The 11,801-nt window shown below is 41.9% G+C and overlaps 1 protein-coding gene across 3 annotated transcripts in view; it reads left to right on the top strand.

Annotated features, from left to right (window-relative positions):
- Nucleotides 1-639: 639 nt before the first annotated feature.
- LOC125690524 (myelin basic protein) overlaps nt 640-11,801 on the top strand; it is a 105,436-nt gene continuing 94,274 nt past the window's right edge. Inside the window, exon 1 of one of the 3 annotated variants that reach the window (XM_048938898.1) lies at nt 640-867. The gene's annotated coding sequence lies outside the window, so the exon portion shown is untranslated. Of the gene's footprint in view, nt 868-935; nt 1,128-11,801 lie in introns of those variants that run through there. The other 2 variants (XM_048938902.1, XM_048938899.1) reach the window with 2 other exon arrangements.

The following is an 11,801-nucleotide window of genomic DNA, read 5'->3' as shown; positions in this document are numbered from 1 at the left end:
AACTTCCCTCCCAAATTCAGGTGAAATTAAAAGGGTAGTTTCTCTTTCTTCTAGGATACCGAGCACCCTGAGGGTTCATGCTTTCAAACCTCTCCCCATAAACATGCCCTAAGTTTGACTGTGACACCAAGCCACGGGCCAGGCGGGTTTTACCACTGGGAGGTGAGGCAGAAAGTTACGCCAACGGTTTGTTTGACCAGGCACAGCACGGAGTTACATTTGCTGGCACACGACTTTGATTTTTCTCCGTGAGGCTAACTGCCGTGAGCGAGGGGTACCCAGGGCTGTCACACCGCTAAGGGCAGCAAGCTGGCAGGCGGCCGCTATTAGCCTCCCGCATCCTGAGACAGGAACTCCCACACCCCAGGGGAAAGTCGGAGCCCTAGGGGCAACTCCGTGCTTCCCCGCGGGGCTGAAGGGGCTCATCCGCCCCGGCTCCTCCCGACGAAGCGAGCTGCGGGGCACGGCGGTGCCCCCTCCCGCTGCCTCTTCCTGGTCGGAGACTGCCGTGCGCGGCGGGGAGCGGCGCTGCAGCCGCCGGGACGCACCTCCGGCACAGGTAGCGGGGGCTGCGGCCGGAGAACCGAGCTGAGCGAGGGAAGGGAGGGAGGGCGCGGGGCAAGGAGGCGGCGAGACGGTGACCCGCAGGCACGACACCGGAGCGCCAGCAGCGAGCGGGAGGAGTCGCTTCGGACGGAAGGGAGCCGCACGCTGCGGAGCGCGGCGCGGATCACTTCTCTCGGCCGCCAGCCTTCCCCCTGCCACCAGGAGAGAGTGGCTGCCCGCCCGCCCGCACCCCATCTGCCCCCGCCCGCGGCGGATGCAGCGCGCAGCCCCCGGAGCGCCTCAAGCCAGAAGGAGACGCCGGTGCGTTCCCGTTTACTGCTTCGCTTAGGTTTATTATTGCTTTTCCTTCCGGCGGGGAGTTGCGGGAGGTGGTGCGCTGCGGGGAGCGGACCGAGTGGCTCCCCCGGGGCGGTTTGAGCAGCGTTTTGACTTGCTGCTATTCACCGCGAGCCCGGCTGAGCGCAGGAGGGGCGGGCGGTGCCGCGGGACACCCGGGTTGTAGCGCAGCGCAGGTGGCTCCGGCACAGCAGGTGGCTCCGGGCTGCCCGCCCGCGGGACAGGTACGCGGGGATGGCCGCCGGGCGCGGCGCGGGGCTGCTCCCCGGGCGTGGGGCTGCTCCCCATGCGGGGGCCGTGCGTTACACAACCACCCCGGGGAGGGGGGAACGCGTCCCGGCCGGCAGTAGGAGGCCCTCGCTCGGCTCCGTGGGCTTCCGGTTTCACATCGCGGCCGTGCCCGGAGTTCTGCAGCTTGACAGCGAACTTCTGCTTTTTAACGTTAACCCCTCAAAGGCGAGCTGCTCGGCAGGCGCCGGCGGCGGGTTGAGGAGCCGGGCAGGTGCTGGCCGTGGGGCCGGTGCTCACGTCTCTCGCCCTTCTGGCCCGGTTTCTTTTAAATGATCGTTATATGTATGTATATTTTTTTTAAGCTGCCGTACCCTTGGTGTGCTGAGGCCGTGCAATTTCTACGTAGGGTTTGGCAGTGTTTAGAATAAGTGTTATCAGCGTGTTTGTGGTGCTGCCGGCTGCTGGGTTACCAGACTGCGGTTTTGGGGTGTTTTGTTCTGTTAGCATGTACGTGGGGACTGGTGGAAAATCGCTCCGTGGTTTATCCTGGAAGGAATGTAAACGCTTGTCTTTGTAGTTTGGAATAGGTTATTCACGGCAGTATTTCTTGTGAGCATCATATTGATCCCTCAGAGTACTGGGGCTGCATTTGGTCTACGTTTGGTTTTTGTAAAAGAACGAGGAAGCGATGAAATGGTATGATGAAATTACAGCATTTGAAAATGCTGGAAGCATTCTTGTTGAGGAACTGATATTTTCCCTCTTCTTATTTGGACCAGAACTGGGTCTCAAATGGGTGGGGCTAACAGAGTGTGTATAACACTTTTTTGTTTTTGCTGTGTGTTGTTTAGTTGTTTTTAAAATGCTGACATTGCGAAGTATAAGGCTGTGTCTGTGGAATGATTCAGGTTGGAAAAGACCTCGGCCACCTCTACCATGCCCACTGACCACGTTCCTCAGTGTCACATCCACATGGTGCTTCAACACTTCCAGGGATGGTGACTCCCCCCCTCCCTGGGCAGCCTGTGCCACTGCTTCATGGCTCTTTATGAGAAGAAATTTTTCCTAGTATCCAGCCTTTCCTAGTACACTCTCCTAATACACAACTGGAGCCTTGCTAGTTCCCAGGCAGATAGACTTAAACCATAAATTACGAGGTGATGGTGTCTAAACTGTTGTCTGGAAGGATGACAAAGTGCTTGCTGTCATTCATGGTGAATAATAACAGAGCAGGAGAGCTGTCTTAAGGTTTGTGTTAATAATTTGTTGATTACTGCTGGCAGCTGAGCAGGAAATAGACTTTGATGGACTTGGAGCAGTCGATGATGACTGGTGTGAGCCTATCAAAGCTCTCGAGCATCATGGATTTTTTTACATTGGCTCTGCCTATATGCATTGTGAATTACTAAAAAAGCACTATAGCAGGATATACAACAGCCTTCTGGAGCAGGCAAGAGCAGATGCCAGGGGAAGGCCATGCTAGGGGAAGGCTCACAGGGACCTCTGACCAGGCACTTGTGGCTCTGAAAGTCCCTTAGGTGAAGAGTTATTGCCTTTGTATTGGACAAATCTTTGTCTTTCTGTGGGAGGTTTGAACCCATTTAAGCTTCTAGTAAGAAAATAGGGAAGTACCTATTCCTATGAGGAAGTAAGCACTATTACAAATGTTATAGATCAAATGGGACAGTTGAAAGTCAATTTCTGGTTAGTAAAATCCAGTGCATAGGAGTTATATTAATGCATATTAACTTACTGAAGAATGTTCACACATTGGGCTATGAGATTATCCATTTAAGATAAAGTTTGGTATTTATAGTAAACAACAATAAAAAGTAGTGTTATGCTCTTACAGTGCATTATAATGCAATGAATTCAAGTTTGTTCTCACTGAGCAGAGGATAAATTCAAAGTTATGTTATCTTTACTGGGTTTATATACTAACTAGACAATTAAAAGCAGAACTTAAGCATTTACATCATTTTAAAACTGTATTGTACATTAACAACAAAAAAGGTACACAAACTTTTCAAGTCCCCGTTCTGATGATAATAACTATGAGTGACATAGTGGGTACTTATAATGTGTCTGGTCATTATCATAGTGATAAACTTTGGTCCACCACAGACCTTTATAATAGGAATTTTAGGAATTTAAAAATGATTTTATGTTTTTAGTCACATAATTTTGTGAATTCATGAAAACTTTATTGACAATCTTGTTCTTGCATTGGGCTTTATTCTTCATTAACTTGTTCTCATACAACATTTAGATTTCTGATCAGCTGAGGCCTTCCATCCTCTTGGAAGACAAACCTATCAGAAGTACAATACCAGACTCAAGATATCCTGAACATACAGAGAAGAACAGTGTCTGCTTTCAAGGCATGGCAGCAACCAGGGCTTATCACTGATCACCTCACAAATCAATAGCAGAACTAGGGCATGCTTCCGCTGCTTTCCAGCTTTCACTGCTTTCTAGCTCTGAGAGTTGGAGAAGATGAGTGTTAGTGGGGCACTGGATTAGAAATGAGCATGCATGGAATAGTGGTAGGCAGAAGAGCAGCTTGGCCTAGGGGAATGCCATTGAGCTCTGTGAGCACTGCTGGGAGAAACACAATGTGGAAAATTGATGCTTGAGTCTCAGTATTGCTGCATATGCACAAATTTCCCGTTTGTTCTTTTTGTGATGTTTTTATTCAGTATTACATATAAATTATTCATAAGATTGAAATAGCCACTTCAGTTATTTATTCCATCAAATAGAACATATCATTATGGTTTAGGCTCTAATTTTTCTGCTAAATGATTGTTATGACTAAAGAAACACTTTCATTATAAAATGTTGAGAGAATACAGGTTAAACTGAAACCCCCATCTTGTACTTGCTTGCAGCATAAATAGCAAAAGTTGTAAGTGTTCAGATGATACACTGCCCATTTTCTGTTTACTTCTTCACTGCCAGAAGGCAGTGATGTGAAATAGATATCAGAAAGTTGAGCAATTTGATTCAAATTTTTACTAACCAAAACGAAACTGAGTTAATCTTGATGAATACAAGAAATTTAAATAGTCAGCAAAACATACTCAGGATTTATGTGGGTGAAACCTGGTGTTCCTTGCCATAGGCACTGGCAGCCTGTGTTTGACAAGGGAGGAGTCTAGAACGTTTGCAATCCAAGACTCCAATCTTGCATAGAGGTTTAAAGTGTAAAGTCTATCACAGATTAAAGGATAGCACAGTTTTGTGGTGAGGTGCCCAGTCCCATGGTGATGTTACCTAAACACTGCTGGCAGCAGTAGGTCAACAATGTTTAGATGCAGTTTTGATACAGCCTACTGATACCACTGTATGAAACAGGAGTTTCCCTGCTTTCTTTAAAATACTACGATGAAGATGGCAAGTGTAAAAGCTGATTCAGTGCTCCAGATTTGCTAGGTGCTACCAAAAAAAAAAAAAAAAAGGAAAAAAAAAAAAAGGAAAAAAAACAACAAAACAAAAAGCCAACAGAATGCCTTCATTTTTGAAGAAGCCTGAATTTATTTATGTATTTATTTATTTAAATGTATAAAGTAGAAGTAACAACCAACGGAAGAAGGATCAGAAAAAGGATATGTGCTCTAGTGCTTCACTGCTCAAATATCTGGAGTTTGAGGCAGATAACTCTGGAATCCGGTACTGTATTTGCTTATTACTTCTATTAATAGCCATTTTCAGGGGCACCCAGCCTTCTGCATAAACTGCTTAATTTGAATCTAATTAGGTATTGAGTGTAAAATAATCAAGTTAGTCTCTGAGAGACTAATCCAGTTGCTCCTGATGCCCGAGGCAGTCACTGGCTTCAGCAGAGTTTACATTATAACTGTATTACTGTACCCTTTGGTCATGGTTCTGGGTCTTGTTCTAATTGCTCCACAGGAAGATTGCTCCTTCCCTAAGGATCAAGTGAATGCTTCATTTGGACTAAGTGAGCCCAATATAGGGATCCTTATCAGGCAGTAAATTAAAATGGCAGAATAGAAATCTAGTTCTCCAGGGGTTTCGCCCACCCAAGAATTTAGACAAGATGTTCTTAATTATACTAAGCACTGTAGGATTAGCTATGGTTGAAAGGGATTGCATGAAACTTAACTGACATCCCTCCCACGGTGAGACAATGATAGCGTCTGATCTTCTGTACTTGGTGACTCTTAAATAAAGGGTCCATCACACCGTTTTAGTTGCTTGTTTTTGTTTTTGTTTTTAACTTAGTTGTCTCATACACATCATTCTTTTTTTTTTTTCTCTGTTTATTTCTCTAGTTATTTTCATGCATTAGAACATGCAAAACAATTTCTCTGTCCAGCCCTCTAATCACCATTCAAATACCAAGCATAATCCCTGTTGAACCCACGTGTGGGCTTTTGCGGAGTGAACAATTCTCATGTCTGTTACATAGATAATGCATAGCAATTTCATTAGCTTTTCTGAAGAACAAATTGTGCTCGTGTTTTCTTGCTCTCCCAGCTGTTTTCAGAGTTGTGTTTTGTCTGTTCTTTTTTACCCTTGAATTCCTGAAAATAGCAGTAACTCTCATTTTTGCTAACTACACCCCATCTTCTTCAAGAGGTTCGCAGGGACTGACCTGTGAAAAGTTGATCATAATGAGTTTAACTTTTCTTTAGGAGTCAATATACAACCTTCTGCTGTTTGCTTTAAAAGATTCGTAGTCTATTGAGAACAATCATTTGTGGCTGAAGCATTTCTAAGTAACTTATACTTAAACAGTTCCAGACCATAGTATTTGGATTTAAACATTCCGTGTTTCTTATATTCAGAAAATAAAGAATAAAATTTATGCTTCTTGAAATGCTCATTTAAAAATAGTGGGAGAAATTTTTGGTTAATAAAGCAGAAACTTTTTTTTTTTTTTTTTTGAGGCTTCTTGCATCAGTTGAAGTGAGATCCCAGCTCTGCTGCTTGGAATAGCTATAAATCTTGGACAAGTCCCAGGAAAGCCCACACAAAGGGCAAGTGAGAGAAAAACAAGAAATAACGTGGAAATTTCCAGCTATTTTCTTTCTTCTGTTCTGAAATGATTTTGAAATAACTCAGTAGAGAAGTTAGTTTTCTGTATCTTTATTTCACTATCGATTTTTTTTCCCCTAAATTTTAGTGAAGTCTTCCAAAAGGGAGAAGCAAGTAAAGTAATAAATCTGAAAAGATTGCTCAAATCAGTCTTTCCCTCTCTGAAGTATGCTAGGACTGCACTGAAGGAGCAATAGTGGTTTTTCGGTTTTTTTTTTTACTGTCTCCAATCAATGTATCAGCTGTAATAAGTTTGCTTTGTGCATTGGAATGAAGGACTCTTTCTTTTAAATTTTGCTCCAACGTTTGCAAAATTTCTTAGTGTATTGTTCTAATCCTTAATGTGTCATTTCTTAAACATTTCAGGGAAGTGTAAACATCTGGAAATGCTGAACTTCAATCCTTTCTACTGCAGATTGGAAACATTAACAGCTGAGAGAATCTAACAGCTAACTATTATGTTTTGAAAGTGAGAGGAAAACAAAGCAAATACACAGCAACAGATATTCCTAAAACTAACTTGGACTTGTAGTATATATATGTTTTAATATCTTTACCTAGTGCGTTATCTTCAGCTTCTGCTTAGTGTTGAAATCTTTGGGTCACATGCGCAACATGAAGATGTTTTTGTTCTTAGTGTTCTTTAGAAGTCAAAATTCAGGTAGTGCAATGCAGCTGGACGAGTTATAGCTGTCTTTGGAATTCAGTAACTTGAAAAAAAAGTCTTGGCAGTGAGAAAGATCAGTATTAATAGGCACACATAAAGCTCTTATGTTCTTTTAAGTTCTGCCTATGTATTGTTTCTAACCGTTGTACTTGGTCTTAATGTTTGCTTTTAATCCTTGACTGTCTGGAAGCATTTCTTTAAGAATAAAGGAGAGGGAACGTTGTCAAAAATACAAATGTTCTTGGCACTTGGCTACATTTTTCAGTTTGTTTTCTTGATCATAGTTTTGTGAATAGACACAAGACCATGAAAAATAATGCCTATCTGCATTGGACTAGCTTAGGTTAAGCACTTGTATATTGCATCAGCACCCTTACTTGAAAACATATGCGTTCCAAAGATTTAAAAAGCCCTGAAAAACATCTGTTACATAGTGGACAGGGACCAGACAACTTCTTCAGTTCTAAATTGGACCATGAAGGTTAGGGCTTTTTCAGATTAGAAGTCATTGCTTTATATCCAAAGGCCTTTCAGAGGACAGTGTGTAGTTGCTCCTGTTGTCTAAAGATTTACTGTCAGCTTTTTCTGGAAACATGTTGCCTATGTGCAGTGTGGAGGTAGGAAGCAGCATGGAGGTAAGTTCACCTTGGGACATAAAATGTTTTACTTGTAAACACATCACAGTAAAATCATAGTTTCCAGTGTAATAACTTCAGCCTGAAGTTCTCCTGTACTTTCTACTTAGTATTCGTAACTTAGTATTAGTGTGTATACTTTTCTCCGTTAGTAAGATTTCTTGTACTGATGTAAGGTGGATTCTTTATTTTCATCTTCCTATGATATTTTGAAGTAATTTAAGTTCAAATTTCTGTCACCACGTAGGAAGATTCACATCTATAACAGCAATTGCTCTTACCTAGCCAGATGCAAATTATTAAATATTGTCTTGGCCAAATTGGCACCTGATATTCCAGGCACATTGCTGAAGTATAAATTTAGATTGGTTATTTCTGATTGAGTAATGGAGGTGATCTTTATCCTCCAATTTTCTTCATTACCTATCTATCAGTATCACCTGCTTCTTGTCTGCTACAACTGACCAATCTAATTCATTTCTCAGCCTTTGTATAACTTGGGTTAGTGTCATACAGTCTGTATATATATATTTTGTATATATATGTATATATTTTTTTAATGCTGCAATTCTGTAGATCCCAGTGACAGCCACTATTGTACTCCAGCCTCAAAATCTGCACATAAAGATGAGTGTCATCTGTATACCTCTGATTCACTTTCATTTTCTTCTGACTAGTTTATTTAGAATTTTGGGTGGCTTTCCATGGCACCCACTCCAAGAAAGTGCTCCTGGAGTTTGTGACAAATTCCCTGCATAACCTAGATTTAGCCAACCTAAGAAGAGACTCATCAGCTTCTGGGATCAAAGTTAAGTCCACAGCATGAAAGGCAGACCAAAAGATGGTGAACTATTGTGGAAGCAGTTTCTTGATTATGATAGGTACAGGAAACACTCTGTAAATGAGAAAAAATGGTAATATTGAAGATGGGAAGAACCTCTTCACATTTCTGAAGTCAGCATGGGTGTGAACTGTCCTTTTACTTTTCTGAAAGCAAAAAGAAAAGAGTGATGTTTTATTTGTGATTATTTCTTGGCTTGCAATATTTGCTGAAGTAGTTGGAACAGACTTGGAGGGAAACATACTTATCATTTACTTTGGCTCTTGTTGTGCCTTTTACTCTTGGACTCTCTCCCCAGATGGTAGAAATTAAGTGTATCAAAGGTCTTCTTGGTAGACAAAGTGTGTAATCTGTAAAAACATTAACTCCCTGGCTTGTTTTTTGTCATTTTTTACCTTTGCTATTACTTTGCCTTGACTTGTTTCTGAAGAAGTATAAGATAGCTTTCACCAGCATAGTCTGAATCAGCACTGTTTGCCTGGAGGGCAAGCAATAATTTGGCTTTGTTTTGTTCTTCAGAAAATCTTTCTTGTCCAATGGAAAAGAGCCTGTAATAGGATCACGTGGGAAAGTTGTTGTAGTTATTGGGTTTTTTAAAAGGTATTTTAATAGGTGCTTTTCAACTGAATGCAGGATTGTTGATATAGAAAAGTTTGTCTGAAATCTTGGTTGTCTGCTAGAGTAGATGAGTGGATTGTGAAATGTTCTTTTCTTCTCAAAAGTTAAAAAAAAGCTTTATATATGGAGATATTATGCTTATTTAAAAAAAAAAAAACATTCTAACGACTGAATCCCACAGCCTTCTTTAGTATGGTGAGAAACTGGGTTCTAAATAAAGGCTGTAGCCACAAGTAATAATTCTCTGTACCCCTGGAAAGTGTGCAGAGGGTTGGGAAATACTCTTCATTACTTGTAATTGGCCTTTTATTGTTAACAGCTTGTAAATTTCATCTCTTTGTGAGTAATATTTTGTCCTACTAATGAGCTTTAGTGGGAAGGCTGATACACGCCTCCTACAAATAGCATACAACAAAATACGGCAACAACAAAAGTATGTTCTTTGCCTTAATGCAGTTATCTGGTGCCATGCTGAGTATCAGCATATTAAGAGTTCTTAACTGCATTTTTCACTGTACCATAAAGGACTTTTATAGCTGCCATGAAGCATATAGTGTACCTGTAGTCTCTTCTTTATAATTAGCTTTTGATTTTAGCTTTTTTTTTTCCCTTTTATAACTGCAGGGCTGCTGAGTGATTTTTTTGGGTTGTGTTCAGTTTTACTGACGCAGTGAACCAAGAAGTGTTACAGAGGTTTTGAAGGACTTATTCCAGTTAAATAAATACATGCATGGGCAGTTTTTGTCATCTGTGTAAGTGAATAAAACTCAGAACAGTGAAGGTTTTTGAATTATACTGCTTGTATGTGGATTGTTTGTAATGCATCTACTGTGGATGCTTGAAATTTCTCTTGTCTGCTTGGATGTGTTGTGCATAAATGTGCATGCTGTGTATAGCGTATTTACATAATTTCAGCATTGATTCACAGGACAATTTATTTTAGAAGAGACCTCGAGCGATCTTGGCCCACCTTCCTGCCTGAAGCAGGGTCACATATACAAGATCAAGTCAAGTTACTGACGACATGTTGAGCTTCGGCATGGAAAGCTCTAAGGACAGAGATTCCACTGTGTTTCAGGGCCACCTCCTCCAATGCTTGATCATCCTCACAGTGATTTTTTTTTTTTCATTTTATCTGATAAATGTATAGCAAGTATCTACCTAGCTATAGCTTACATTGTTCTCCACCTATGGAGGACTCTATCTTTGGGCTCTACCTTTTCAATAATGTACTCCTGGATATTGGAAAGTTGCTATTAAGTGCTTCAAAACCTTCTCCAAGCTGAACAATACCCTGCGTCTTCAGCCTTTCCTCATAGTCCTTATGGCCTTTCACTGACCTTGCTTCAGTTGGCTGATGCTTCAGGTAGGGCCTTTGGAAGCAGACACCCTACACCGGTGCAGAGCCCCCATTGCTGCCAGTTGGGCTGCTCACTCATGTCTCACCTTCTGTGTTCCAGGATTCCTGCATCCTTTTCGACAGAGCTGCTCAGTAGCAAGTCAGTTTTCAGCCGGTGCTTTCAAGGGGTTTTTGTCAGCCCCTTGCTCAAGCCTAAGCCATTCTGAAAGGCAGCCCTGTCCTTCAGTGCATCAGCTGCACCCCTCAGTACATATTTTCCCCAGACTTGCTGAGGATGTGCTCCTTAGCCTCTGCTGGGTTGCTGCTAAATATTTTAAAGATGGGTCAGGGAACCCTATCTGCTTGTAACCAGATTATGGGTGGAGTGTGAACCATTGATGACTACTGTTTGAGCCTAATGATAGAGTTTTTCATATTGCCTAGTCGTCAGTCCATCTAGACTGCAACCTAGATCAGCTTAGATACAAATATGCTGAGGAGACAGATGGTGTTGACAGTCTTGCTGAAAGCAAGCTCGGTGACACCACTGCTTTCCTCTCATACACAAATCCTGTGATTTTATCATAGAGAGAAATTATAGTGGTCAGGCATGACATAATTTTGCTAGATCCGTGCTGACTATTTCCAATCACCCAATTCTTAGGCCTAGAGATGGCATTCAGATGGTCTTAGATCTGAACATAATGCAGGGAGAACCTGAGACACTGACTACCAGTGAAAGTGTTCTGGATTGTGATGCTTTCTTTCCCAATGACCCTTCAGAATTGGTAACCTGTGCGCAATGCTCTTCCTGCACTCCTTTTCTGGATAGTTGTTGTCCAGCTGTAGGTACTGAGTCACTTGTCACAGGATGGGGCACCTGAATCTTGAGAAAGTGGTGATGAATCCATTGGGACTTCATATGTCTTGAGGAAACACACTTGTTAGGAACAGGATGTTGCTGCTAGAGTGGTTCTTATTGCTTGTGTATGTCATTTGCAAGAAAGGGGGGTGGCAGCAGAAGTGACAGTAAGTTTAATAATTATATTGGTTTGCACTGCTTATAGTCAGTGAGCTTTATCTTGGATTCTCTTTTGTACTGATTTAATTCTATAATGTTGCCATTAGGTTGATAATAACAGGAAACATAGACGCACGTGTCTGCAAGAGGAAGTCTTTATTTGCATTCTAATTGGCGTTTAAAACTTCATCAGTCCTGTGGTGCTTTTTTTTTCTTTTACTCACCATTTTGATATTCCCTTACTACTCACACACTGTTGGATGGTTTTTGGAAAACAAACCAATCTCACATGTAGCAAGACTTCATTTGAATCTAGCAGGAAATGAACAAATTTAGCCTGATGATGTGGTACTCCAGAAGTTCACAAGAACGTATTGGGGAACTTAGTATTCTTCAGATCTTATCATTGGCACCACGTGAACCCTTCTGGTTCTGGCCTTTGCACTGGTGAACAGTGGTTACTTTGTGTAGTCCATCGTGTA

The sequence above is a fragment of the Lagopus muta genome, chromosome 3, assembly GCF_023343835.1.
Source record: "Lagopus muta isolate bLagMut1 chromosome 3, bLagMut1 primary, whole genome shotgun sequence".
In the NCBI taxonomy this organism is placed as follows: Eukaryota; Metazoa; Chordata; class Aves; order Galliformes; family Phasianidae; genus Lagopus; species Lagopus muta.
The sequence above is the reverse complement of the archived record's forward strand: the minus strand, read 5'-3'. Positions and strand labels throughout refer to the sequence as shown.